The sequence below is a fragment of the Melospiza melodia genome, chromosome 4 (genome assembly GCF_035770615.1).
Source record: "Melospiza melodia melodia isolate bMelMel2 chromosome 4, bMelMel2.pri, whole genome shotgun sequence".
NCBI lineage: Eukaryota > Metazoa > Chordata > Aves > Passeriformes > Passerellidae > Melospiza > Melospiza melodia.
Window position 1 is genome coordinate 60,389,484 of NC_086197.1, and position 26,255 is coordinate 60,415,738.

Consider the following 26,255-nt stretch of genomic DNA (forward strand, 5'->3'; position numbering starts at 1 on the left):
TATCTTTTCTTTTACCTTGGGAAGTGTTATCCTCTTTGTATCAGTTTTATGTAGTATTTATATCGAAGCTGCTGCCAGATGGACTTTGTCAAAGGTCTGTAAAGTCTTTTGGGCCTTTCATGTATGTGAAAGGGACCTGAATTGATCCAGTTGTGGAATTGGTATTATGCTGGGTAAGACTGTTGTGAGTTTGATGTGTAGTGTTGCCCTAGTATTAGAGATCTTAAAACCATTTCATTCTAGACCTTGGAAAATAAGTAATAATTAGATATGAATTGTTTTGTGTTGACTGCAGTGGCATGCTTTCGTTGTTCAATGACACTGGAGCAGTCCCTTTTAACTATGAAGTAATGTCTGCCACTCAATTTGTCCCCACTTGAACTCAATGTACAGGCCTCTTATATAATAAAGTGCAAATAACAAAGAATGAACATGTAGTACAAGTACTTTATTATAAAAATTTAAAATTGATGCTGACATTTCCCATTCTCAACAGTTTTTAAATACTGTGTTGTGTGCATTATACAGAAATGGTAGTTTATTTTAAGGTAAGATTGGTTCTTTCACTGTTTTTCCTGTTACAATGATTTTGATTCATTCAGAGAAACTGCTTCAGTAGATTCATTTCTAAAGGTACTGTAAAATTCATTCTTACGTTAAGGATTGTAAACTTCTACAGATGTGACCATAATTTTTCTGCCTTGGCAGATATTTTAAGACATCTTTCCTGTCTATAGCTATTGAGCATTTTCCACATGATGAGCTTCAACTGGATGTACAGTGTATTACCTCATTGCCATTCTTAGTGAATAAACTTTAAATACTAAACCAAATTTTAAATGTAAAATGACATAAAGAAACTATACTTTCATATATTTTCTTTTTGAGTAATACTTTATGAATCCAGCTACTTAAAAATGCTATTTCATCATAAGAACTCTGGAGCACCTGTTCAATGTGGTATAATAGAAACTCAAACTGGATGTTCTTTCATGTTTGACTTTTCTTCTGAACCATTGGATGGCTCTACTTCATTGGCTGCTAACTAGTGCATACTCCACATTTTCTTTCTGCAACCACAAGAAGAAACTTCTTAATACACTTACCTTCCTCATTCATACTTGGTAACATCCATATCTGACATAACTTGAAACTCAGCTTTGTGAGTAATATATTTGTGCTGTAAAAGCTGAAGAGTACTAGAGGAGGAAGAGGGTGTGATTGAGTGAGTGTGGGGAAAAGAATGTGCTCAGAAACATGTAAGGCAATGTGTGGAGCCAACCTGACAGGAGGTATACAGGGTTGTCCAGGGAATGGGTGACTCTTCCTGGGTGTGCTGAAGGGGCAATGCATTTTTATTAAGGGCAGAGAGATACACAGCTGAATGCTTGCTTTTCAAGAATGCTCTGTTTCCCAGCTCCTTTTCTGCTCTTCCTTTCTTCCCTTTATGCCTATTTCTACAGTGATAAGGTTATCTTGGCAGCAAGGAAGTTGTGTGAGCATAACCATTCCTAATAGAAGGGCAGTTATGACTCTTCTGCTATGTGGAAGGGCTGGTCTGCTCAAAGATTGCTTCACCTTTTATTGTAGTTGACTGTAATCCAACAGAAAGCAGTAATAACAATAACAACAAAACCACAAAAACAAAAAACCCAAACTAAAAGCCAAGAAGATGCTAATTGATTTAGATGTCTAGTATTTTATTTGCATTTTGTTTACATTTCACTTTTTTTGAGGCTTCCATTGCTCTTCAGTTTCAAACAGCTTTACTGAATAGCCTGAATGAGCTTGTAAAAGATGTACAAGTGTTTTTCCTTCACACAGGTTCTAAGTCTTGAAACATATTCTCTTGAAATATAATATTATGTCTGAGTTATTCCACTGTAGAAAAACATACAGGATGAGATAGGATAATCTGTGGAAACGCCTTTCCTGGGATGGATGATCAGAGTTAATGGTGTCCATTGCCCTTTAGGAGATCTTCCAAGACATTTGGTGGGTGCTGTAAAGGCATTGCAGAGCATGGGAGGCTGAATTCTGACTGAAAAAGGCAGAAGTGATCAAATGGTTGTTTTCTTTCTCCTGTGCCTCATTTTGGTGAGCTGTATGCCTTAGTATAAATCTGTTGTGTTAATTCTTCCCACTAAGAATTTTAGCCAAGCTGATTATTGATTGTGTGTGCAGTCCAGAGATGGGAAGTATGATCTCATCTCCTATTGTATCTCTTGGTGACTGTCTGTAATTTGGTGACAATGCTGTACTTGCTCTTTACTGGTGTTAGATATAATATTTATCTGATAGTATGTGCTAATTATATTTGTGGTAGTATGTGGAGTAGTATTTTCAGTATGCATTTTTAAGGGAGTAGAAGACTCCTAAGAGAGATTAAATGGATGTAGGTAGTAATACTGTGGATTTTGTGTCTTGTCATGCATAAAAGCCTTCAATATTCTTTTCCCCTCCTCACCTCCTACTAAAAAAAAATCAGTCCTGTATTTTCTGTATTTTTCATTTTCATAATTGAAAACCTGCAGGATTTGGCCCATGGCGGTTTTCCCACATGTTGCACTGTTTTATACTACTCAAATGATCTCTATATCCGTATTTCTGAACAATTTTCACTTAGTAAGGTAAATGTGGATGTCTTATAAAAGTTCAAGCAAAATTAAATTTTACATTCTCAACATTCTCACATCTGTCTTGGATACTATGTTTTGCCAAATGGATATGGAAGTAGAAACTTGGGATAACTGAAATAAAGTCTGAGCATTTGATGTAAAAATAATTAATTTCCTGTAATTAAAAAAAAAATTCTCACATGGGCAGACAGTTCTAGAATTTGTCACGTTAGGGTTTCTTATAACATCCTTTGAAGGATTTTCTTTTTTACAAGTGCTTCTGGAAACAACTGGATCACTGGCTTATCTAACAGCATTATTTCTATGACTTTAATGGCAATCTTGTGCAGAAATGAGCATCAAAATGACTTAAGTAGTAACTTATATGACTCATCAAGAGTCACGTAAGTAGACTCAGATTAGCTGCGATACTGATTTTATGAAGAAGGAATATTTTCAAACGGTAATCTAGGCCAGACTGGCCTCTGTAAATACTAGAGAACTATTTTGCAAGAGTAAAGTAAAGCTAGTAATTCTTACTTTGTTTTGAAATAGTATACAAAAATTTTAAACTTTCCTTTAAAAAGTCTTCCTCTTCCTGCAGTGTAAACATTTCAAATTGCCCTCTTTGTGAAACTGAAATAGTTGCAAATTAGCTTGTGGGGTTTTGTTTTGTTTGTTTTGTTTTCTTGTTTTTGCTCCTCAGCTCTTTTCAAGAACACAATGGTTGTTGTTTGAGAACATGCAAGCAGTGAGTTCTGGACTGAACTGAAACTGAAGTGGAATGATAGAAAGAATTTCTGAGAACTAAAACAACAAGAATGAGCATCAAAAAAAAGGATGGAAATGAAAGGGAAAGGCAGGTATGAAAAAAGGGTAAGGCAGATATGAATGACAAAAATAAAAAAAAGATAACAAATATGATTTTATAGTGCATATTAGCTGCAATTAATAAAAATGGTACTTAATCTGCCCATGTGGATTAACATTTTTGTTTTTGCATCAGTGAAAGCACTTTGCTGCAGCTACCAGCTACCATTTTGGGAACCTCATTGCATACGGTATTTCTGATATTTCCTCTTTAACCAAGAGCCAACATTTTGTTCCCAAAATGTGATGACTAAACAGGAGAACAACTCTGAAAATGTGCTTAGCTTTATCTTTTTTTTACAGTCTGAGACTTTTATTACATAGAAGTAATTGGTAAGATTGCAGTTAGGAAATATAAATATCTCCAGAAGGAAATAAGTTTATTCAAGGCATCTTATGAAAACAGGCTTAAAATCACATTGTCTTCAGGAGGAACACAAAACATTCAGGTACTTAGATGACACTTCTATCACCTGATAGTGTATACATTAATTCTTATTATTTTCTGGTGAGAAAGGACTAGTTGCTCATCTGCAAGCCAGTCATATCAGTATGTTGGTACAAAATTTCTTACAAATGAAGGAAATGAATGTGGTAATTCTCTGTATTGTTTTTTTAGACAATTGTTGGTTACTGTTCTGATGTGCTAACAGTGTAGCAAATCGTTATAAACCAGTGGCAAGGACTGCTGACCTAGGCATTCCTGTGTCCAGGAATTTTCAAACTTAAAGCATCACTTTCAAGGCACAACTCTCAGCTTACAACAGCCTGCCAGAAATCAGAACATGTAATTAAAGTGCAACTCCTAGAGTATCAGTCTCCATATTTTTTTCCATAACTTTGTAGAAGCCTCTTCTGGGATGGGGAGGTTTGATTTCGTTTGTATCTTCTTGTAATCAGATGTAGGCTATTCTAGATATGGAGTCAAAAAATGTCAGAATACTGTTTAAACCCTAGCAGTCCTGCCTTGGAGTAGAGCAGTGGACCAGATGACATTTTAAGTCCTACTTTTTCAAGTCCTTGTTCTAGAAAGAAATATTTTTTTTCCTGATGTTTTTTTCCCATTGGAAGCAGGACAGTCTGACCAGTAGCAATGTCTCATTCATGCAAAAGGAGATAAACTGTCAGTCATCTGTCACTGCTGACAGCCTGTGATGACACATGGCATGCAAAAATAAGTGATGTCCGTGGTGTGTCCATGAACCATTTAAGACTTTAAGCATTAAAAGTAATATAAATAATGACTATCATTTTATGCATTTATCTCTTTTTCCATAGCAAGAAGGATTTCTACCCCTGGTCAGGGCTTCTTAGGATAAAACCTGGTTTGGAATGCATTTCTGTTAATATGCTGGAGAATAAGACTCAGCATGTGCTAGCATTCTCAATTTTCTTTGACATTCATGATTTCCAGCACAGCTGCTTTTTTTTTTCTTAATGAATGTCAGATCTTTGTAATGCCAACAATGTCTCATTGCCAGAAAAAAAATAAAAACAAAAAATCAAAACCCAGGAGGCAATAAATGGAATTGATTTTTTAAAAGCTCTTTTTACTCTTAAAGTAACTGAGGAGCATGCAGGTTTTCAGAACAAGATGTGTTTACTTTGGCAATAGCTGCCATATGTTATTTTTCTTTTTTCTTCAGTCATCTCTCATAAGGGGGATAGAACACTAACAGAACATAACTCTAAAGAGAGTCACCCCTTAAATACACATTTCCTCGTGGTATTATAAACTGGTGCAAGAAACTGCTTGACAGTTTCAGTTCAAGATAACTATGCCCAACATTTTACATGTAAAATAGCTATTAAATACAACACAATTGCCCAGTCTTAAATCTAATTTTCAAAGATGTGTGAAAGTAAGAGGTGGTTAGGAATTTCCTTAAGATTTGACTATGCTGTCAGTTTCTGGAAAATGTATGCTGATATAGTGGTAGCCAGCCACTGCTGTCTCTTACTGTTGAAAGCCATACATCATGATATGCTTCCTGATGTCTCTTTTTGTGCTGGCTGGGTGGTTATCTCCTTGCAAAATTGACATGAATCATGCCTTAGACATGCTTGTATTTTTCTTCCTTTTTCCTGGAAAGGCATTGAAGCAGCAACAGGGTAGTATAAAAGCTTCTCACTGCTGTTGGAGGGCAACACCAGTAAAGCTGAGACTGACAAAGGCATTTAGGAGCGTGATTCCCATTGAAATCAATAGGAATTGGGTGATTAAAGGCACTGCTTATGTGGGTTTGGCTTCTGGCTAGGCTGCAGAACAATGTTACTGGGAGGAACCATGGATGGGATGGAATCAAACAGCACGTTTTGGGTTCCATTTCCTTTCTCATGTTGGTCCCACCCATTGTTTGAACAATGCTAGTCAGCCCTCTGGCCATGAGCGGTGATGAGTTTGCTGACAGCTTCTTCTTTGTGACAGTCCAGTTGAGCTTTCCATTGACAGTAACCCACAGCAAAGACTCCTTAGTTTCTGTGTGCCATCTATCTTTTTTTTTTTTTAATTCTGTATCAGCCACAGATGTGTTAGTGTATGATATATATTGTTTCTCACTTTTAAACTGAAGAAGATAGTCCTTTCTGCAACCAGCAGCATGCATTTTGCAATCGTATTTTAGAAAGTTGCTTGTTTCTTGGTTTATTTTATATTTGTGTGCAATTAAATCCAAATGTCCTCCTCTACCCTATTAAAAAAAAAGGTTTTTTAATCCAGAATTTTTGTGGTGGCATGTTTCATAGCTACCATAGTTGTAAAGGTGAGGTAACAGCATTGACTCTGGATTTTCCTCTGTGGAATTTCTGTCCTGTCTTCTGGATGCCTATAGTTCATATGCTCTGAAATGAAATGCAAAACATGCTCAGTGTTTGTATCTACTGTCACTACATTATGCAAACACAGCCATCAATGTCTTCTGAGCTGCAGTCTGCCTTGAAGACTTTCTTGTGGAGCTGCCCACACAAGAAGTTCTGCAGATGGAAGTTGTAGCAGAAGCTCCCAGCATTCAATCCTGAGCTGGGAACTGAAGATGGAATTTACTTATTGCCAGACCAAAACCAAAGCCCTCAAGAAGAATCGGAACATATTTAAAACAAATCCGTATTATACCAGATGTGAACATATGAAAGGTGATATGACGGCAGTAACATTCCCAGTGGTGCTCAGGGTTAATTGATAGGCAGGTGGCTGTGCTGTTTCATAACTTCATCCCTCTCTGTCTGCAACATGGCCTCTTGATTATTGCTTATAAAAGCATTGGTAGAGGATAAAAATACCAGTCTTGGTAGACTAGTAGGAGTTTCTCATGGCTTAACTTCCTCCCCTTAAATTTTAGTATAATCTGAGTTCATAAGAGCGTTAAGTTAGGCAATTGAAATGTGGAATAGTGAATGTCCAGCTTCATTTTGAAATAGCAGACTACAGGATGTTTTGGAAGTTTGGCACAGTTTGCACTGAGATGGATGTAATTCCTTGGGTGCTTCTCAGCTTTTTTATGGCACCTTACTGCATTGCCATGTCCTTCCAGTTGTGATCCATAGCTTCTAATAAGACCTAGCCTACTAAGAGAAATTTAGTGTCTCAAGTATTTCTGAAATCAAATTGCCAATTTTGTTGTCTATATGAGTTCAGAGCTCTAATGTTAACTCCCTGTATCTACATTGCAGTTACAGGTGGGATAGCAATGCTTGCATATTGATCTAGCTAACCTAGACAACAGCACTGAAAATACAAAAGTGTTGCATTTGGCTCCTGCTGTACAAATCTGGGCTGTATGCTGGCACTGTGTGGTAGCTGAAGCTTTTGCAGTGCTTCTTTGGTTATAGCTATTGAATTTCGGTGTTAGTCAGCTTCAGTTCTACCTTTGACTGCAACGTACCAGCAGCCTGAAACTCAATCTGAAGAAAGAAGAGGTTCTAATACTAATGAAAAGCTTTAATTTGAAGAAACAGAACAGCCAAAATTAAAGAGGTGATGCTACATATTATGACTGCTTGTTTGAACTCACAGCTGCCTTCTTGATAGGGAAGCACTACTGTTGCAGCATTAGCAGCCAGACCATGTCTGTCTGGATTTGGGCCCATCTCGACTCAGAAACTCTGTTTATGTGCAGTTCATATAGACCATTCAACTACTTTGCCTTTTTCTGCACCTGACTGAATCAGTTTCAGCATGCTTTGCCACGTCGCATTATTGTCATTCTGGCACTTATTACTCTCATTAATGCCATATATATGAATCCAGGAGCTCAGGCAATCTAGAAAAAAATCACATGCACATGACATGTGTTTACTTCTCAAAGGTTTTGACTCACCTCATGTGAGGTTCACATTTTTAAACTTTTCTTTAGAAGCATGATCTGCATTATAAATCTCCTTTAAAAGAACAAGAGCAAGGTAAGAATCTGTGTTTGATCCCCTTGGCTGAGTAGCCGCTTGCTTCCTCCCTCAGTGTGCCGCGCTCTGGCAGCACAGGCCGTGGCTTGGGGTCAGCAGGCCTGAGATAGGAAGGGCTCAGCTGAGCCAAGCCCTCGGCGTGCAGTGGGCTGGAACGCCTGGCACGTGGCTAACAGCACTGGTGAGAGCTAAAGCATCAATGACTTTCATGTGCCAGAGCTTTGGAAGCAGATTTATAAATATAAATGCAGTGTTACTCGGGGCAGAGCCAGCTGAGGTGATGCGTTTCTGGGCCTCAGCGGGCCCCCGTGCTCTCCTCAGCCAGTGGCAGACGCAGTAACCGAGGGAGCGTGTTCCCTCGTGGGGAGCTGGGCTCATGGGAATTGCTTTGCAGGTTTTTTGTTGACTTCCACAGCCAATTGCTCTAGGTCAGCTGAGGTATGATACTTGATTAGAGTCCAGCAATTCATTTGAACCTTTAAGCCTTTAGACACCTAAAAATCTCTGTGGATGTGGCACTAATGATGTCGAAGCAAGTTATCTGAAAGTGCTTTTATCTAGCAGTTGACCAGGGAAGACTGTTAAGCCTGCATTGGAATGAGAGGGGAGCAGCTGGCAGGGCATTTTTCCACACTGCTTTGGAACTTGCACTTTCCCCAATACCAAAATAGTTCTGGGACATGCTGCAGTGGCCCACTTGTTTTTCTTAGCAGTTAGGGGTTGGGAGGATTCTGGGGGAAGATTGTAAATATATCTTTTCAGCTGTTGGGCTATGTTTATTATCCAGTAAAAGGGAGCTACAGCTTTAGTATATCTTTATAACTGACACTCTAAAAATATAACCTCAGCCAAAGGGTAAGCATCTCTTTCTTTAGAGTAACTGTATTCAGATGGAGTACAATCATAGAATCATAATGAGAAAGGAGGCAAGTCCATTTTGCTGAGAATTAGAAGAACATGTAGCAGTGTATATATATCAGGATACTGAGGATAACGTTTGCTAATGAATTGAAGGTGAGTTCTCAGTGAACTGATATTTATTCTCTAATTTTAACTACAGTAAGTTTACCTAATATTGGATTGCCATTTGCTTCCTTTCTACAAACATGCACAATTACTCTAAGTAGAAGATAGAATTGTGGTTGCAAGAGTTAGAAAATGGGAATTATTTTTTCAGCCTATTTTAGTTCTGTAGACTTTATTATATTCAAAGAAAAAATATCACCTTCCATCACTCTTCACATCATATATTTGCTCCAAGAAAAGGAAGATAGGAGAAATGGTAGTTGAAATGGGATTTGAAAAAAGCCTTTCACATGTTAATGACTGTAGTGACATGATAAATGTCAGGACAGAAACAAAGTCTTCTTGAAAACAATATAACTGCAAAGAGGACTAAAGAGCACCAAACAGAAGATTGCTCAGTATAAAAGGGTAATTTCAAACACTTTGTGTTATAACTCTTACCTCACTTCCCTTCAAAATTTTAGGGAGTGTGGGCAAAATAAAGTAGTGTTACAATGCTGTCTTAACTCTATATAGAAGATCAGGAGCTGGTATCTCATGGACAAATATAACCCAAGCTTTGGGATGCCATGGGATCATATTTCATTTACATCATAAGTTATAAGTGGTCTCTACATTAGATTTTCCTCTCTTTCCATCACCTTCTACCTTCCAAAGTACTTCTAAATAGATTACATCTCTTTGGAGTTATATTTGCTTTGCTAATGGCTATTTTTGGGCTATCAACTGGCCAGCTCTACTGCTGAAGCTCTGCTTCAGTGTCTTCTCTAATTTAGAAACTTACTTGAACGTAAATTTCAAAGCCCTGAAGTCCCATTTTCATAAGTGACAGATGACCCTGTAATTCTGCTACTCTTGAAAAGTTTAACACACATCTCACTTTTTTTAATTATTATTATTATTATTTTATTTTTAGAGAGAGGATGAGACAGCGAGAACAAGTTTAAAACATTTTTTCATAGGCATGATTTAGAATGCAGGTTTCCTCTTTGTTTAAAAGAAGCCAGACTTACCTCCTCTCTGGTGGTTTGGTATGTGCTGGCCTAACTTGAATTAGATCCTCTCAGGGCTGAGATAATTTTGCTTCTCAGGTCATCTTACAGGGGCTGCTGAAGATTTTCTGAGAAAAGCCGTCTGCTGCCTCAGACAATGTGCATGGGTGGAAATACAGCTGTAATAAACAGACTGAAATTTATTAATGCCTGGAAAGAAGATTTAATGAAATGGCTGCAGTGAACATGACCTAGCATTGTGATTGTGATGAGGAGGCAGAAAGGAGCCTTCCATCTCTAGTCCCACTAGAATGGACTGTAAGCACCTGAGTCTTCTATTGTATTAATTTCTCCAATTTAGTTTGGTGAGATTAAAAGAAGGATATGTTATGTGCAGTTATGCACAAAGAGTGAGGAATTTGTTTATGACAGAACAGAGAGGAAGGCATTAGTATAATTTTTGAGAAATAATGTGTGCTATTCTACTGTTCTGTGTTCATAAAAGATGAATTAACACTGGAGCACATGCCAGGAAAGGCTCTGAGGTTGAATGGACAGCATCTTGTAAGAGTCCATAAAAGCTAAATAAGCCTGCACCTCTATAAACCTGTGGGAGGAGAAAATACAGTTAGACTGAAAAACAATGTGGGGATAAGAACATGTGACTAAAGTAATTTATGGTAAGGTTTTTATAGTCACCCAACCTTCAATTATGGGGTGTGAGTGTGGAAGTCTTCCCTTAGGACTGGTGGGTTTAAGAAAACAACATTTTGACATTGAGATTATAACAACCTGGAGGTTTAATTGGTCCTTTTCAGTCCCTTTCAGTTTCCATGTGGGATACATAAAAATATGGTAGCAAAAATGTTAGCAATATCTCTGGTTTAGAATTCACAGAATAGTTGAGGTTGGAAGGAAGCTCCGGGGATTATCCAGTTCAATCCTTGCTCAAGCAGGGTCAGCTAGGGCAGGTTATTTAGTGCTGCATCCAGCTGTCTTTGAATATGTCAAAGGATTCAGTCTTCAGACCACCTCTTGGGAACAAGGCCCATGGTCTGATCACTCACAGAGTAAAAAGAATGGTTTCTTGTCTACATTTGTTTTTCATGTGTCCACATGAATTTTATGTGTTTTAATGTGCAGCCATTGCCTCTTACCCTGATGCTGGGCACTACCAGTCTGGTTCCCTCTTTTTTGTTTATTTCTATTCAGTATTTATACACATGGACAGGATCCACCTGAGCTTTTTCTACTCTGGGCTGAACTGCCAAGATCCTCCTCTGCAGAGCTGCTTTCCAGTCAGCATCTAGCCTGTACTGGAGCCTGGGATTATTAAAGCCCAAGTGCAGGAATTTGCACTTCCCTGTGTTGAACCTGATGGAGTTTTTCTCATTTTTCCTTCCTGTCAAGGTTTCTCTGGAAAGCAGTGTGCCCATGCGGTGTATTAGCCACTCTATCCAGTTTTGTGTTATTGTGAACTTGCAGTGGATGTGCTCTTGTCCCTTCACATGTCATTTATAAGAGTATTAGAAAGTACTGGCCCCAGTACTGATTCCTGGGTGGCACCACCAGTGTCTTGCCTCCAGCTGGACTTCATGCCACCCTCCCAGTTTGGCCATTCTTGTTTTCAATCCACCTCACTGTCCACTGATATACCCCATACATTGTCAGCTTCTGTGGGGATATTAAACAGAGGCAGTGTCAAGGGCCTTTAAAGTTGAAACTGCAAGGAGTTTCAAGGAGTTGTCAGTAAATGGCTGTTAATAGCACTGAGACAAAGTAGAATAACATATGGAAATTATTGAGGGTAGGAGAGATGTGGCAACCAGAATAAAACTCTTTTAAGGATGGAAGTAAAGATGCTTATGTTTCTCAGAGCAAGAACTGATTCTACAAATGATCTAGTATACTTTGTACAACAGCTTGTATACCAACAGCTGTTGCCTTTTAAGTTTTTGAGATAGAAAGGTACCTAATAGAATTAATGAATAAAATAATGTTTTGTAGTTACAAGAAATTACTTTTAGTGCACACTACTGCTACTGGTTGGTATTAGGCTGTTTCCAACAGTTGAGTGTAGTGAAAAATAAAAAATCAGTGCCCTTTTCCCAGATATTTTTTGTATGCTGTCAATGCAGCCACCACAAAAGAATGCTCTGTGTGCCCAGTGGATAAAGCTGACTTTTGGAAACAGGATTCCTAGATATTTAAATTACAGGAAGAGGAACCATGGAATGATCATAGTGAGGTCAAAGGAACTGGACTGATATTGCAGAGTTATAATGCAGGCAGTTCTAAAAGAGCCTTAGGTTCTGAGTGTCCTGTCCTCCTGTACATTATCTGTGATCTACCAATAGCAGTAAAATCAGATTTCAAAGTTTTAGTGTTTAGACATATATTTATGCCTGTATGAAAAAGCAATAGTGATAGTAATCTAAGACAACACCAAGTCACACCTTAATTAAAGAGAATGTAATTATACTACAATGAGAATTTTTCATCCTTTACTGTGAAATTTATATGGGTCACAGTTAGTAGATGATCCAAACTTTTTAAGTTTTACCAAAGTGTTTTATTCAAAAAGCAAAATAAACCTTGGCTTTTTAGAGAGCTGAGTGCTGCCAGTTTCAAATGCCATGCTATGAGGCATGAACAGGGGTTAACAATACTGTTCACCCTTTCCATGGCAAACTGAAGCTACTCAGCTGTATTGAGAATGTAATTTTAAAAAGACTTTCTGTATGATTTGAATAATATTTCAAGCTCACTTATATTTTGAGAAGATCAGCTTCTCAAATGTCTTTATAGATTTTTTTATTTAACATATGCAATTTCAGTGAACTTTACATAGATACTCATTTTAACACTAGAAAAAATTTATAATAGTTCTCAGACATAGAAACTATGCTTTAGTAGAAAAAGGTTCTTCCAGCTGAAATACTTAATGCTGGAAGAAAAGGCAGTTTTTTTTCAGACACTCCTTCTGGAAAAAAAGCAATTCTCACAAATCCAGTTCATGCTGTTCAGATGCTCAAATTATGTCATCCTGAGTTTGATGTCTTGAGGCCTAAACAGGCCTTTAGTTGACAGCAGTTCAGATAGGTATTATGGCATTCTGTTCCCTGAAAGACTTAAAATAGGAGGGTAAGTCTGTGGAGACTAAGCAAGCTTGAAGTCTGCACTCACACATTACACCAAACATTAATTAAGCCAGTTTTAACCCTTAGCCTAGCTCAGTCACCAGAAGCCTAAGTGAGAAGTGATAATGCCAATGCTATCCTGGAAATGCCTCTAATAAAGAATAAAAGCATTAAAAGAGGTAATTACCCAAAAGATAAGCTTAGTTGTGATTATCACCATCCATAGAACAAGAGCTGTCTACTCAAGACAATGCTCAGAGACTTAGAGATTCTGAATGTATTATTCAACAAGGAAACATCCACCAAGATTTTCCCAAGCCATGGCCATGCTCTCACCCTCAGGCCAGAAAACGTGATGAAGGAATATTACATTAGGTGCTGAAGGAATACCATTTAATCTCATCTTAACCTGCACCTACATGATTTGGGCCATAGTATTTCACAGGAAGTGGAGCTTTGAAGTAACATTAACCCCAAGAATTCTCCAAAATATGCTTCCCCCACCCAGCCTATATTTCTTATTTGGACTTTATTAAGGCTGTGATGGGAAAACTGCTTCCTGTAACCAAAATAAAAGTTATGGGTTACTATACCACCTGTTTTAAAGTAATAAGCTCAGTAAACAAAAATAAGTTCTATAAATGAAAATAGCTGAATTTTTAGCTGAATCCATGTGTTACCCAGCTAGCCTCTATCTAGACCTGACTGATGCATGATCTTAGCACTTATTCTGAAAGCTGAGGACTTGCTCTAGAAATAGTGGCTACAGTGGAGATTTTCAGAACTGACCTGTTGGGGGGACATAGGTGGAACTACAAAGAGCAGGTATTACAAAATGATCTGTCTATAACAGCTACCTGAATATGTCTTTCAGAGTAGTGGGATTTAAAAAGGCTGCAGACCAGATTCTTTCTGGTGTAGGTGGGTGTCAGAAATAGTTCCTCACAACAGTGTTAAAGTGGGAAGAGTAAGTAGGCGGGACGAATATCCATCTCTAGTGATCTGAACAACACAGAACTTGAATAGTGACATTTTTTCAACAAGAACTACACCGAAGTACAAAGATTGGAAGAGTCAGAGCTGGTCTACATTGTAATTGCTTTGGTAGTATTTTTATCTGCTCCACATGACTATGTGGTAACTGCTTTTTAAAGGAAAATTATTTCAGTGATGATGCAAGTGTTACTGTGTGTGCTTCTCTAACAGATCTTTAATAGATGGATGTCTCAACTCATGTCAGGACTGGCCAATCCTATAACTGGGAGTCAAAAGCAAAATTCTCTCTAACTTGTAAAATGAGATGGTTAAAGACAGTTTCTGGAAGGCTTTAGATAATAAGTATGATTCAATTCCTGAGACATCTTGCTGCCTTAGAGGTGTCAGACTGCAGTTTTTAAGTCAGCCGTTGTTTTAACACATCTTTTTTCCCCTTAATGGTTTTTGATCAGTTTGATTTAGTTACTGTTGGGATCTAAATCAGAGCAAATTTGGGAAGGTGAGAGCCTTCCTGGGTTTAGAATCCTGCCCAGAGAAATTTTAGTGAAGTTCATTGCAGTGGGAGTCATTAACTGTAACTCATTTGGACAGAATAATTTTTCTACTGAATATGTCTGCCTGGTATCAATTTTCCAGGATACTAGTAGCTCTTATTAATCTATATTGGTGCTAATTGTAAATGCTGTATAGTGTTCATGACAGAGACCATCTGATTAATTTTGCTCATGGGATTTGCAAGGTCAGATTTTCTATGACATTTTTGCAATATCTCTAGTGGACATAACTTTTTTAGGTTTTTGCTTGCATTCTTGTACAGGCATAAGAAATGGGCTCTATAATTGTGTAGCTTCTTCTTTTTTCCTGTGTACTAGTTCCATTGCTACATTAGGCATTGGCTGTTCTGTTATTTCAACAGATCCCACATTTTAGTCTATATATACCATCACAGTATTTGAGTGTTGTTTTTGATGGTTTTGGGTAATCTGTTTACTCATCAGTCCTTCATCTATACTGGACCTCTCTCATGCTCTGCTGAGGGAGTGGGGATGATCTGTTAGAATGTTGCCTTTGACTGAAAGTTTGCTTTGTTAGTTTGTTTTTCAGTAAATGTCTCACTATGAAAATGTATAAAAGATGTGGCCAAAATTATTACATGTTGTTCTTCAATGTACTATAATTTCTACAGGAAGGATTCCAAGGCTAACTGTAGCTTCCTTTTGCTAACTTGTTAGTTTGACAGCATTTACATCTTCTCTCCCAGACCTTCTTATTAATGAAGTCCCTCTTAATCAACTTTAAAAAATCTAAACTACTTTCATTTGGTTTTGTTTTCTCTTGAAGATAAAAGAAGCTCAAGATATTTCTTGTAGGTTAAATGTTGAACATTAAATGTTTTGGGAAAATAGCAAATCACATGCCTTGTCTGAATCTTTTTCATGGTTCATCACCAGATTATGCTTAGATTATTCTATTTCTTTTTCTTTGGATAGGCTTTCAAACCCTTGTAAGAAGTTGAATCAGGTTAAGTATGTCCCCACAAAATTCCTTATTCATATTGGATTAGTAAACAGGAATAAAATCTTTTTTTCCAGAGAACTTTCAAATACCCTGCATCACCACCTTGTTATCTGGCAAGGTAGTTTTATTATTGGGACTGCATAGTTCAAATCCTAATGTGAACCATAAACAACAGCTTACCATTTTTGTTAGTATGAGACATCTGTCCTTTTGATTTGTACTAGTGCACAGCATGCAGAGGTACTTCAGGATCTTGTCTGCTGTGTCTGAGTGTACAAGGTGGAGTATTAAGCCTGTACTATATGTGGCAGCATATGAAACCTCACAGAGTTCTTAAGTGATTCCACATCTATGGTGTATCTACTGAGGCAGTTGCAGATATTTGCAGCCTTGTGTTTGCAAGGTTCAGCACAGATGATGGTGTAAATTGACATGTTGACTAGTGTCGACTAGTATTTACTAGTTACTAAAAACAGTCATGAAGATAACTAGTGTCACCTTGTTGGTTGCAAAATGTTAATCCATCCATTTAATACTGGAATCTGACAGAGAGTCTGAAAGCCAGTGGCAATCCATGGCCTTTTCTGCATGAGGAGGCCTAGCTGGCCAACAGTCTGTTGGCATAGTGCACCTAGCAACTTCTTCTGGCAGAATGCATTTACATTTGGTTGCTTCTGTTGGCAATATATTTCTTCATGGCTTCAGATTGTATTGGCAAAATATACACAGCATGTAAGAGGATCTCAGTAACTGTGTCTGTAGGGCTGTGCAGCGTTCGTCTTGAAACCAAATGTGTTAACTGTTCATTCTGCACTTGTTAGGGCCTTGTTGTTCCTGGATCTGGGGGCACCTGAAAACAGCTGATTCTCTTGCAGGAAGAACATTAGTTAGTGCTGAAATGTTAAAGGTCATTCAAGAGCAGCCTCACTGCTTTGTGAATAGGCTGTGTGCCCAGCTAATTCAGTTGTCTGCAGATAAGACAGTTCCTTGTCTTTAGGACAGCTGTATCGTTGCTTGCTGTAAAGGGAATGAGATTTGTGGGCAGTCTGAGTGTCTGTGTGTAGACCCAGCTATATAACATGTCATTATTTGGCAAGCAACAAGGTGAGACTGCTTCTGAGTATTGAATATTGAATGAACACCCTTCAAGAACTGATGGAAGTGTGCATTAAAGCCATAGAAACTGCTTCCTCATGGCTGTATTTAGTCTTCTCACTTTCTCATTCATTTCACAGAATCATATAATTACATAGCTTGGAAAGGGCCTCTGAAAGGTCACCTAGTGCAACTGCTTGCACAGAGCAGGTTCAAAAGGATCAGGTTGCTCAGGTCCCTATCCAATTAGGTCTCCCCTAACTCCTCTCTTGTAAAGACTGGACAAACACAATTCTTCCATCTATGTACATCATGTGCTTCATCTCCCAGTCAGCTTGGTAGCCTTCCCCTGAATTCACTCCAACACGTCAATATCTTTCTTGTGATGAGGAGCTGCAAAGTGAACATGGTACTCAAAACCCTTCTATAAAATAGTGAAGCTGTACTGATACTTGACAACAGTGGTTTTGTCTGTTGTAGGATGGACAAGACTTTGTTCTATAACAAAATCTAATAAGAGGTCTGGTTTTCTACAGGTGAAATGGTTGTGATGGTGAATGCCATTTGTACACTACCTAATTTCTGGAACTATTATGTCCTTTGGGGACCTATTCAGGTGGAAAAATAAGGTGTTTGTAGTAATTGTTGGAGTCAGAGATATGCCAGTTCCACCTGCTCTGGTTACCAGTTGTTTGAGGGGGCATAAAAGAGTATTGTGATGGCACGCCCTATCCAAAGAGTGACTGATTCTTTTATCACATGTGCAGATTTTTAAAAATAAAATAATAAATAAAGCTGGATTTGTAGATATTAGACTGTTATCAAGCTTAGCTTACAATATGAGCAATGCTCACCTTGGCATTTATAGCAGCTTCTAAGTAGGAGGATTAATAGCAAATCTCTTCCATCAACGTTCAATATTGCTATAAAAATTGAGTTAGGAAGATGATGTAGGTCTTCAACCAAAGATTATTTCTCATGCTGTGTTGTAGATTCTGGGTTGCTATTATTATTCTTTTCTGAACAAGAATGCAGCTTAGTATTTTTTTTTTTTTTTAATTTTTTAGCATGTCTTGCAGTTTTCAATCTTTCAGGTTTTGTCCTAAGTCTCTGCAATGGGAGGGAGGGAGTTTATGTAGCCAATGTAGAAAAAAGAGTTTCTCTGATCTTTTTTTCCTGTTTATCATGTATTTACATGGTAAGGTGTACGCCTCAGATCCATACAGTACATGGAGTGGAATCTGATGGGTTAGAAATCCTGGAAGAGCTTTGAATATCTGTGATTCAACTGCACATCTAGAGATCATCATGAAAGCACTGTTGTTGCCTGATAGTCTGGAAATGATAGAAATTGTAACCACTATAACAAAAGGCCTCTGGGAAAAGTTTCTGTATGCCACAGGCTTACTGGGTGGGATTCATTTTACCAAACACAGACAATTCCTTGTCTGGACTTCATTTATTGTGTGTAGAGGAAAATAGGGAAATTTATAGGGCTTTTTGTTTTCATTTTGCAGCACAATTTTTCTCATCCCGATGCCACTGCCTAAAATAAAACAGATAAATGACTTGTTAAATACCTGTTTTCTTAATTGATTTTAAAGGGAGCTGGAGATGACTCTTTCAGCTCTAAAAATCTGTGCAATAGCTGACTAAAGTTGGTTGTAATAGGTTTGCTTTTATTGTAATAACAGCAGGCCAAAAGAGAACTTAGGTTGCTTATGGGAACAGTTTTAACTTCTCCAGTTTTTTTCCCATGTTCTCAGGGGAATTGGAAGCAGAGCAGGAATGCAGAGAGGCTTCTGCTGGCTGTTATTTTTCCTGGTTAAGAGTTCTTTGTTGTCCAGTGATTGTTCCGGAATAAAGTGTCAAACTCAGCCATGCCTGAAGTTTTCAGTGTTTCAACCTTTCTTCCTGCGTTAAGTTTTTTGAGCTTATTTGGAAAGTAGTCTTCACACTCTTAGATACACAGTGGATATTTTTGGAGAAGATACAACTGGCTGATCATCTCTGTTTCCAGGATTTGAACAGCCACACTGTGCCCTGGTTAGTTTCTGAAGCACTGAATTTCAATTCTCGAACACATCTTTTGTGGTTTTTCTATTTCCTTTCAGTGATCACGTTCAGAGTTGTGGTCAACTGCTAAGGGTCCAAGCTGAGACCAGCAATGTTCCTCAGGGATCATTACTGGGGCTGGTGCTGTTTAACACCTTTCTCAGAGACATAGACAGTGGGATCAAGTGCAAGCTTGCTGGTGACACTGAGCTTTGTGGTGCAGCTGAAATGCTTGAGGGAAGGGATACCATCCAGAGGGATCTGGACAGGCCTGAGAAGTGGGTCCATGTGAATCTTATAGACTTCAGCAAGGACAAGGTCCTACACCTGGGTCATGATAATTTTAAGCACAATTATAGGCTGGGTGGAGCATAGATTGAGAGCAGTTTTGGGATTTTGGGGTAAATGAATTGTTTTGGAATGTTATTCTTAGAGTATCATTACCTTCTGTCTTGCTTCTATTACTTTCTACTACCAATGAGATCTTCAAATGATAAAATAATTTAAAAGCACCCTATATTTATTTTGAAATTATGTGACTTGATCATCTGGTGTTGGATAACTTCAGCAGTTCAGAGAGGGAATTAAACACTTCTGCTTAATTTGTGACTGAGCCCTATTACAGCTGATTTTTAGGGTCTTTGAATTCAGTTCCAAGCAAATGTCAGTGGGATTTAGGGCTGTGGCAGTAGGAGCCAGTTTGAAAACTTAATGGCCACATAAGGCCTTTTCTTCCCTGGCCCCTTACTGAGTTACTGTGGTGGTACAGAGGAGTCTACAGCAGATTGCATAACAGTCCATGAAGAGCTTTGCTGTGTGCATCTGAGTGTAAGCTCCTAGGTTTGAGTTCTTGTGTATAAACAGGTAGCATCCAGTTTCTAGACTTAAACATTAGAACTGTATGTTTAGACATTAACTACCATGTTTTCACTGTACAGGACTTGTCCAAGAGTTTGTCCTACCTTTGAGAACCAAGTCACCAGCACAAGCAGCCTGTTTACTGTTAAATCAGAACTTTGTATTACATGAATTTCAGACATTTTTCTGCCCTCTTTTATTTGCTTTTCCTTCCAAGCTGCTTCTGAGCTTTCTGCTGAAAAGGTTCCTTTCAGTCTGTCCTTTAAAACTGATTTCAGTTTTACTTTTCAATGGTTTGTTTTTCAAGGCTGAGGTGTTACTATTCCAATTGTAGAGTTGGTTATCACTTTTTAAGTCAGCTAAAAGACTTGATGAAAAAGCAAGAAGCAAAGGAGCCTCAGAAGTTACATTTTAAAATTTATTGTGTATTTACGACTCTGTCATCTTTGTTTTCTTTTTCAGTTCCCAGCTTGAGCTAAAAACCTGACCATTGTATGCTGATGTTAAATGCATCAGAAGATTGTTTGGAAACAGGAAATTCAGAGGACTGTATAACAGCGTCAGCGTAGCAGACCTCCTGTGTAAATTTCAACCTATTGGTCAGTGGCTGCTTAATGCCATCACTGCCTGATGCTGAAGGTCTGATGTCATGTTCCAAGTGACTCATGCAGTCAGCAGTGCAGGTATGTTAGGAGAGCAGCAATTGGCAGTGGACAGAAAATATTAGTAAGTTGATCTTTTACAGAAATAACTCTTCTCTGTGGATTTCATAGCCCTTAAAGTGAGTTGAAAAGACAATAAATATCCCTCATTAGTGCTATTGCCACCTTTGCTCTTGCTAACTTTTGAGTTGCTGTTATTTTTGATTTTCAGACTGAGGAAATAGGAGGGTGAATTTGGGAAGTGAAGTTGACAGGAAGCTGACACTGTGCTGATAAAGGAAAGCAAGGTATGTTTGGCTGTCTTAAGCCACAGATGTTTCTTCTGAAATACGTAGAGACTAAATTTGGAAATTATGTGTTTCTGTAGCCATTCCCTGTTGTTCATGCCAGGCAGTTTGTGTCTGTAGATGGATACCATTTTCAGCGGGAAATTAAGGAAGCCACCTGTTTTCTCATGACATTACCCTTCTTTAATTATGGCAACCACAAGAAAGCACTTACTACAGAGATAATTATATAGCAATCACATTATGACTCCATCTTACATAGAAATACTTAAATTAGCTTTAAATTAATTAACATCAGCCAAATACCCGTATCAGTATAGATTCAGCAGCAAAGAATTCAGTGCAGATTAACTTTCTGAATTTGCTTTTCAGGCAGGCTTTGCAGTGTGTGCCAGGTTCTGTAGCTTCATTGCTGAACTGCCTGCAGTCCACCTATGTAAAGTACACCTTGATGTAATACAGTCATGCCTTGCTGGAGATGTAAGCATGCCCTGTTGGTCTGGATAGCACCAAGCAGAATGGTCTTCTCTTGTGGTCACAGTCTTTTACCATAACCTTGAGAGACCTAATATACCTGGCACGTTTTGCTATTTTTTTTCCTGAAATTTTATGGAGGGATGTCCAAGTTCCAGTGGGATAAAACTAGATGAAAAATGAAATAATGTATCAGCAAAGTCATATCACTAACATTAGTGATGAGAAACAGCCTGTTGGAAAAAAAATAGTGATTAGAAAAAACAGGTTGGAATGAAGTTTTGAGATTATGTATATGGAACTGGTGGCTGCTGCAAAATAAGTAAGCTATTAACTCTTAAGTCTGTGGCACTCATTGAATTTCTTGCAATTAGCAATGTACTATCTAAAGAGATCTGGATTTGTTGCCTTGGAATAGTAAAAATACTTGTGTTCAGGAAGGAAGCACTAAAGGAACAGTACTGAAAATTTGACAACTGAAAGTTTATTAGCTTCAGAAGGCACACGACTAATAATCTAACTAGCTGACTAGGAGGGCCTTACAAATTTGGAAGGTCTCTTGAGACCTTCAGCTCTTTCATGCTGAACACACAGATACAATAACCTAGAAATATCCAGGTGTCATGGTAAAGCATAAGATGCAAAAGCTATCAGGTACCATGAGTTTATGAGCTGAAACCCTTCTAAGTTTCTGTTGCAAAGGAAAGTAGTTGCAGCTTAAGAATTTTAGAACTTTTTTTTCAGATGTGGTAATAATGCACTCATTTTCATGTTCTTGTTTGGATCCATGAATTACTTGAATCCAAGAGTTAATGAAATTAATCACAGCAACATTTGCTTTAAAAATATTTTTTAAAAGTAAGGCTGAGTTTCCCTCAAGAGATTTCATTTCTTTTAGAAGTGTATTTTATGATAGGAGGAATTACCCCATTTAAATCAGAGAACTTCTCCTCCTGTTACTGAGTCCCTACGCAGCTGGTGAGAATGGACACCCAGCTTCCACCTGGTGAGACAGATTCACAAGGACAGAGAGATCCTACCCATGGTAGTTAAAGTTGTACATTTTTACAGAAAGAAATTCCAAGTAGTAGCCACTGTCAACATTTCAGCATCCTCTTGAAAAAGGGAGAGACCTTATTTCTTAGGGCAAGATTTTTCAATGCATTCAAATATAGGAATATATCTACAGAAAACAAATAGTGGGAAATGTAAGCCTTTGCAGTAGGGCATTATGTGGGCAATATAGATGGGGAAGGGTCCAGTTTTCCATTCCCTCTGATTTCACCCAGTTTAAAGGCTGCTCTGTATTCTGTCAGTTAAAACATTTCCTGAGGGACCTTTCCAAAGGGAATTTCATTAGAAAAATTTATACCTTGACTTCTACCCACTTCTGGTCCCAATCTAATGATTTACTCCCATATAGCCCCACCACTGAAGGGCTTCCATATGAATGGGAGAAACAATGACCACCATATCTTCTACTTGTTTCTCTGAGCAACACAAAAGCGAACATATAAAGTTAAGTTTTGGTCTTTCTGAATTCATAGCAAAACTACCATGGATTTTAGTAGTATTAAGATTTTACCACAGGTAAGTTTCTTGGCCTCTCTGAATTTTCTTTTCTCAGCACTTCTGCTCTGCTGTGTTGTCAGGTTTTTTTGAGAACAAGAGGAAGTGGTTACTCTTTTGTTTAAGCCAATAAAGCTGGTTAGAGTTTTGTTGAGACTAGAATTGAAGCACTGCTTGATGTTGCTGCTGTAATATGTTTTAAAACAGTCTAAGGAAGTACCAGCTTATGGTTATTTACTATACCATGTTTCACACAGGTAACAGGAGTCTAAAGGCAACAGTCAGTTATTCTGACAGGTGACTTGACAATAAAACATTAAAACTGTCATTCTGGTCTTACCAGACTATAGGACTAATGGAGCAGTTACTGCTTGCTTTGCCATGAATTCACTAAAACTGTCAACACTATTGGAAACTCTGCTGACATTTATGGGACTATTGTCAACTTCAATCATACTTCTGTCAGAATATTTTATTTGCCAAAGTAACTGACTGGTGGTGTCTTTGCTGGAGGAGTTAAAAGAGCTGTAAATTGTACTCCCCTTCCCTGCCATTGGCAGCAGCCATTGTGGTGTGCACTCCTCATGGCACGGTGGGACACTGTCACGTGGCTGTATGAAGCATATCAATACATGAAACACATGTTTCCAAGGCTGCTTATGATTCTAAGCTATCATGACTAAATGAGATTTTGGGTAAAGTGAGGGGCAAAAAGGAAGATAAACCCCAGTTGTTAAATTGTTTAGGCTTTTCATAGTGTTTCCATTATGAGCTGGAAAAGGTAAAGAATAAATGACACAAAAATGAAGCCAAATGTTTGGAAGCTGTGCTCTGCAGGCAGAGTTCTGTTGACTTAATCAGATGAAATTCCTGCAGAAAGCCTTCTCCTTTGCTGGTGAAGTAAGTCTAACAGTCTTTCAGGCTAAAACAAACTTTTAGGGATTTGAAACAACAACGCTATGGTTCTGCAGAGACAACAACATGTCCATAAATTGAAACTAGTCATCTGACAGTCTCCATTTGTCTGACCTACTTTCTACTTGCACTCTGTAAACAGCCACAAGAAGAAAATTTGGGGATGGCAGAAGGGGCAGTTACAGGGACAGACAAGAGAGGCAGAATGTTAGATAGCTTACATATGCTTTATATCTCATAATTTATAACCAGAAGAAAATGAGGGAAGAGGAATGATCACAGAATTCTAGTGTCTAATGAAACATAGCCCCAGAAGAGTGGTTCCTTCCTCTTGGCTATCACCAGTGACTGCTGTAGGGTGGCTATCTCAAGAGATCCATAAGGATCTCACTGCTTTTTATCTTCCTAGAATGGATGAAGAAAATAGTCCATGTTCTGAGAAAAAACTCTCTCAGGTGTTCATGTTCTCCTTTCCAGAATTTGCTATCCCCAAAACCAGGATGGCAGAATGTGTGTCTGATGTCAGTCATCCCAGTAGACAGTCTGGTTCAAGGCTGGATTTATTTATGTACCAGATGGTGAGATGGAGCAGCTGAAGATACTTTGCCACATTGCTCTATGCACCTAAATATTGTCTCATTGATTATGTAGCTGAAGCTGGAACCCATGTAGTGTGGTCTACTCAGTCACATTCTACAGCTAGGAGCCATAACAAAATCTTACTTGGTGTTGGTTTGGAATATTTGGGATCTAAAATGTGCTGATCAGTAGGTTCTGGAAATCGCTGTTCTTTCTAACAAAGGTGGCATATCTGTTTTACTCAGAAGTGTAAATCTAAAAGAAAGCACTGGAGTCTTTCTATTGATTTGAAAACTCAAGCTACTGTTTTCTTAATAGTTGCACCTTTTTTTCCTGTGCTTTGCATTACTTATGGCAATATCCATGGCTAGTTGTTAATCTGCTGCAAAACCTATTAAAAGTTTTACTGAGGCTAGGAAATTTACTGTTAATACTAAAACAGCCCAGTTTGCAGCACTGCCAACACAATGCACATCCTGATCTGCCCTGGATTCTGACATTCAGGGAGATTATTAACTTGTAAACTTGTATGGTTTTCCTCATGAATGAATTCTGCAAGAGATACATGTGTAAGTACAGCTTCAATGCGTAGACAAGGCAAATACGCAATCGTTCCAAAGCACCATTATGTTCTCCAAAATATTGACAGGTCAAGTAAATAAAGTCATGAAAAACGTTGATTCCAGCAGACCTATGTGTAAAGGGAGCCCTAGGAGTCAGTGAGAGGAGTGTGCTTGGAGCTGGTGCAGTACTTAGCACTCAGTTATGAAATAACTGGGCAATAAGACACAGTGACCACGTGGACACAGTAATTATAACACTTGGCAGAGCTTATGTGATGACTGACCTCTTGCCAGTGCGAAAAGCAAGAGCTGTGCCACTCAGCTAAGGAGCAGAAGTTCTAGAGCAGGAAGCGGGAATAGCTCATGTTCTGTCTGGATTTCCAAAGGAGAAAAAGTGTTTGCACACACTGGGGACTAGAGTGCTATTCAGCTTCTCTATCTCCCTGCACTCCCCTATCTTCATCATCCTTTCCTGTTCCTTCCTCACCCACTCAATGGACATGTAACTTTACTGGTGAGCATGGAGGCACTCCAGTTCTCAGCAGTTCTTTCTGTAACAATATAAAGCCTGGCTTGCTGTAATAAAATTTTAATGGGCAATATTGTTCTTTAAAACATTCTCTTACTTTGCTATTTGCACTGCTATTGCATCTTAACTATGCGAGGAGTGATAATAATAACAGCTTTGCTGGCTTTTGCAGCTTTGCCAGGGAAGTAGGTGATAATATGGCAGCTTTCACAAGCAACTTGCATGAAATCTTTAAAAATGTGAACATGAGTCTGGGCTTTAGAAAGCCTAAAGAGTGAAAAAAGGGCAGTAGGGCATGGGAGAGATGAAGACTTCCACCTTCTAGAACATGTAAAAGCTGAGATAATCTGAGACTAGTAGCATATAACATTTTTATAGGGATTTTCTACAGTTAGTTATTGCTTTTATTCTAGCCTCCAGCTGACATATTGTAACTGGGATTGGTGGGATAATTACCAGTGTCAAAGAGACCAAGTACTCAGAATTTGTCAGAAGCAGCCTGGAAAAGAGAGCTGGAGAAAAGGAAGTCCCCTCCCATGCTAAAAGCATAGGGTCAGTCACAGACAACCTGTGGTGGTAATAGAAAGGTTTTATAAGCAGGAGTGGAAAAAGTGGAAGCCAGGCTATGAAATTTCAGTGTATTGGTCTTTCAATAATTGTTCATGTGGGAGAAATCCCTGGCAAAATCCCAACAGGAGAGCTTATAGCCTCTTTTCACTTGTCCTTTTGTCTCCTTTCTTGTGTAGGATCAAATGAAGAAGATCTGATCTCTGATTCTGTCCTGCTTTTCCCTTGATGAGAGGAAAGTAGTCAAAACTACCTAACCAGAGGAACAGTGTTTTGTTATCTCTTTTAATCTGGACATGTGAATTACTCTAACTCAATCCACAAAAGAGAGCAAAGGTATAGTGCTTGATATAAAATGACCAACAGTGACTCCTATACATGTCATACCAATGTGATCATTTCTCTGTGTTTGCTGATTCATACAATGCTACTCAACAGCACAGAGATTTCATACAGTACCCCAGCTGTGTTAGCCAACTTTGCAGCAGTTTGCCAGCTCAACCTACTGAATTCCCATGCTAATAAACAGGGTTTGGCTGCAAAT

The 26,255-nt window shown here is 38.4% G+C and overlaps 1 long non-coding RNA gene across 1 annotated transcript; it reads left to right on the forward strand.

Annotated features, from left to right (window-relative positions):
- The first annotated feature begins 881 nt into the window (after nt 1-881).
- On the forward strand, nt 882-26,255 carry LOC134417561 (uncharacterized). Its single transcript, XR_010027588.1, has 4 exons — nt 882-3,481; nt 20,029-20,249; nt 20,440-20,515; nt 25,891-26,255. It is a non-coding gene; the product is annotated as an uncharacterized LOC134417561 (long non-coding RNA).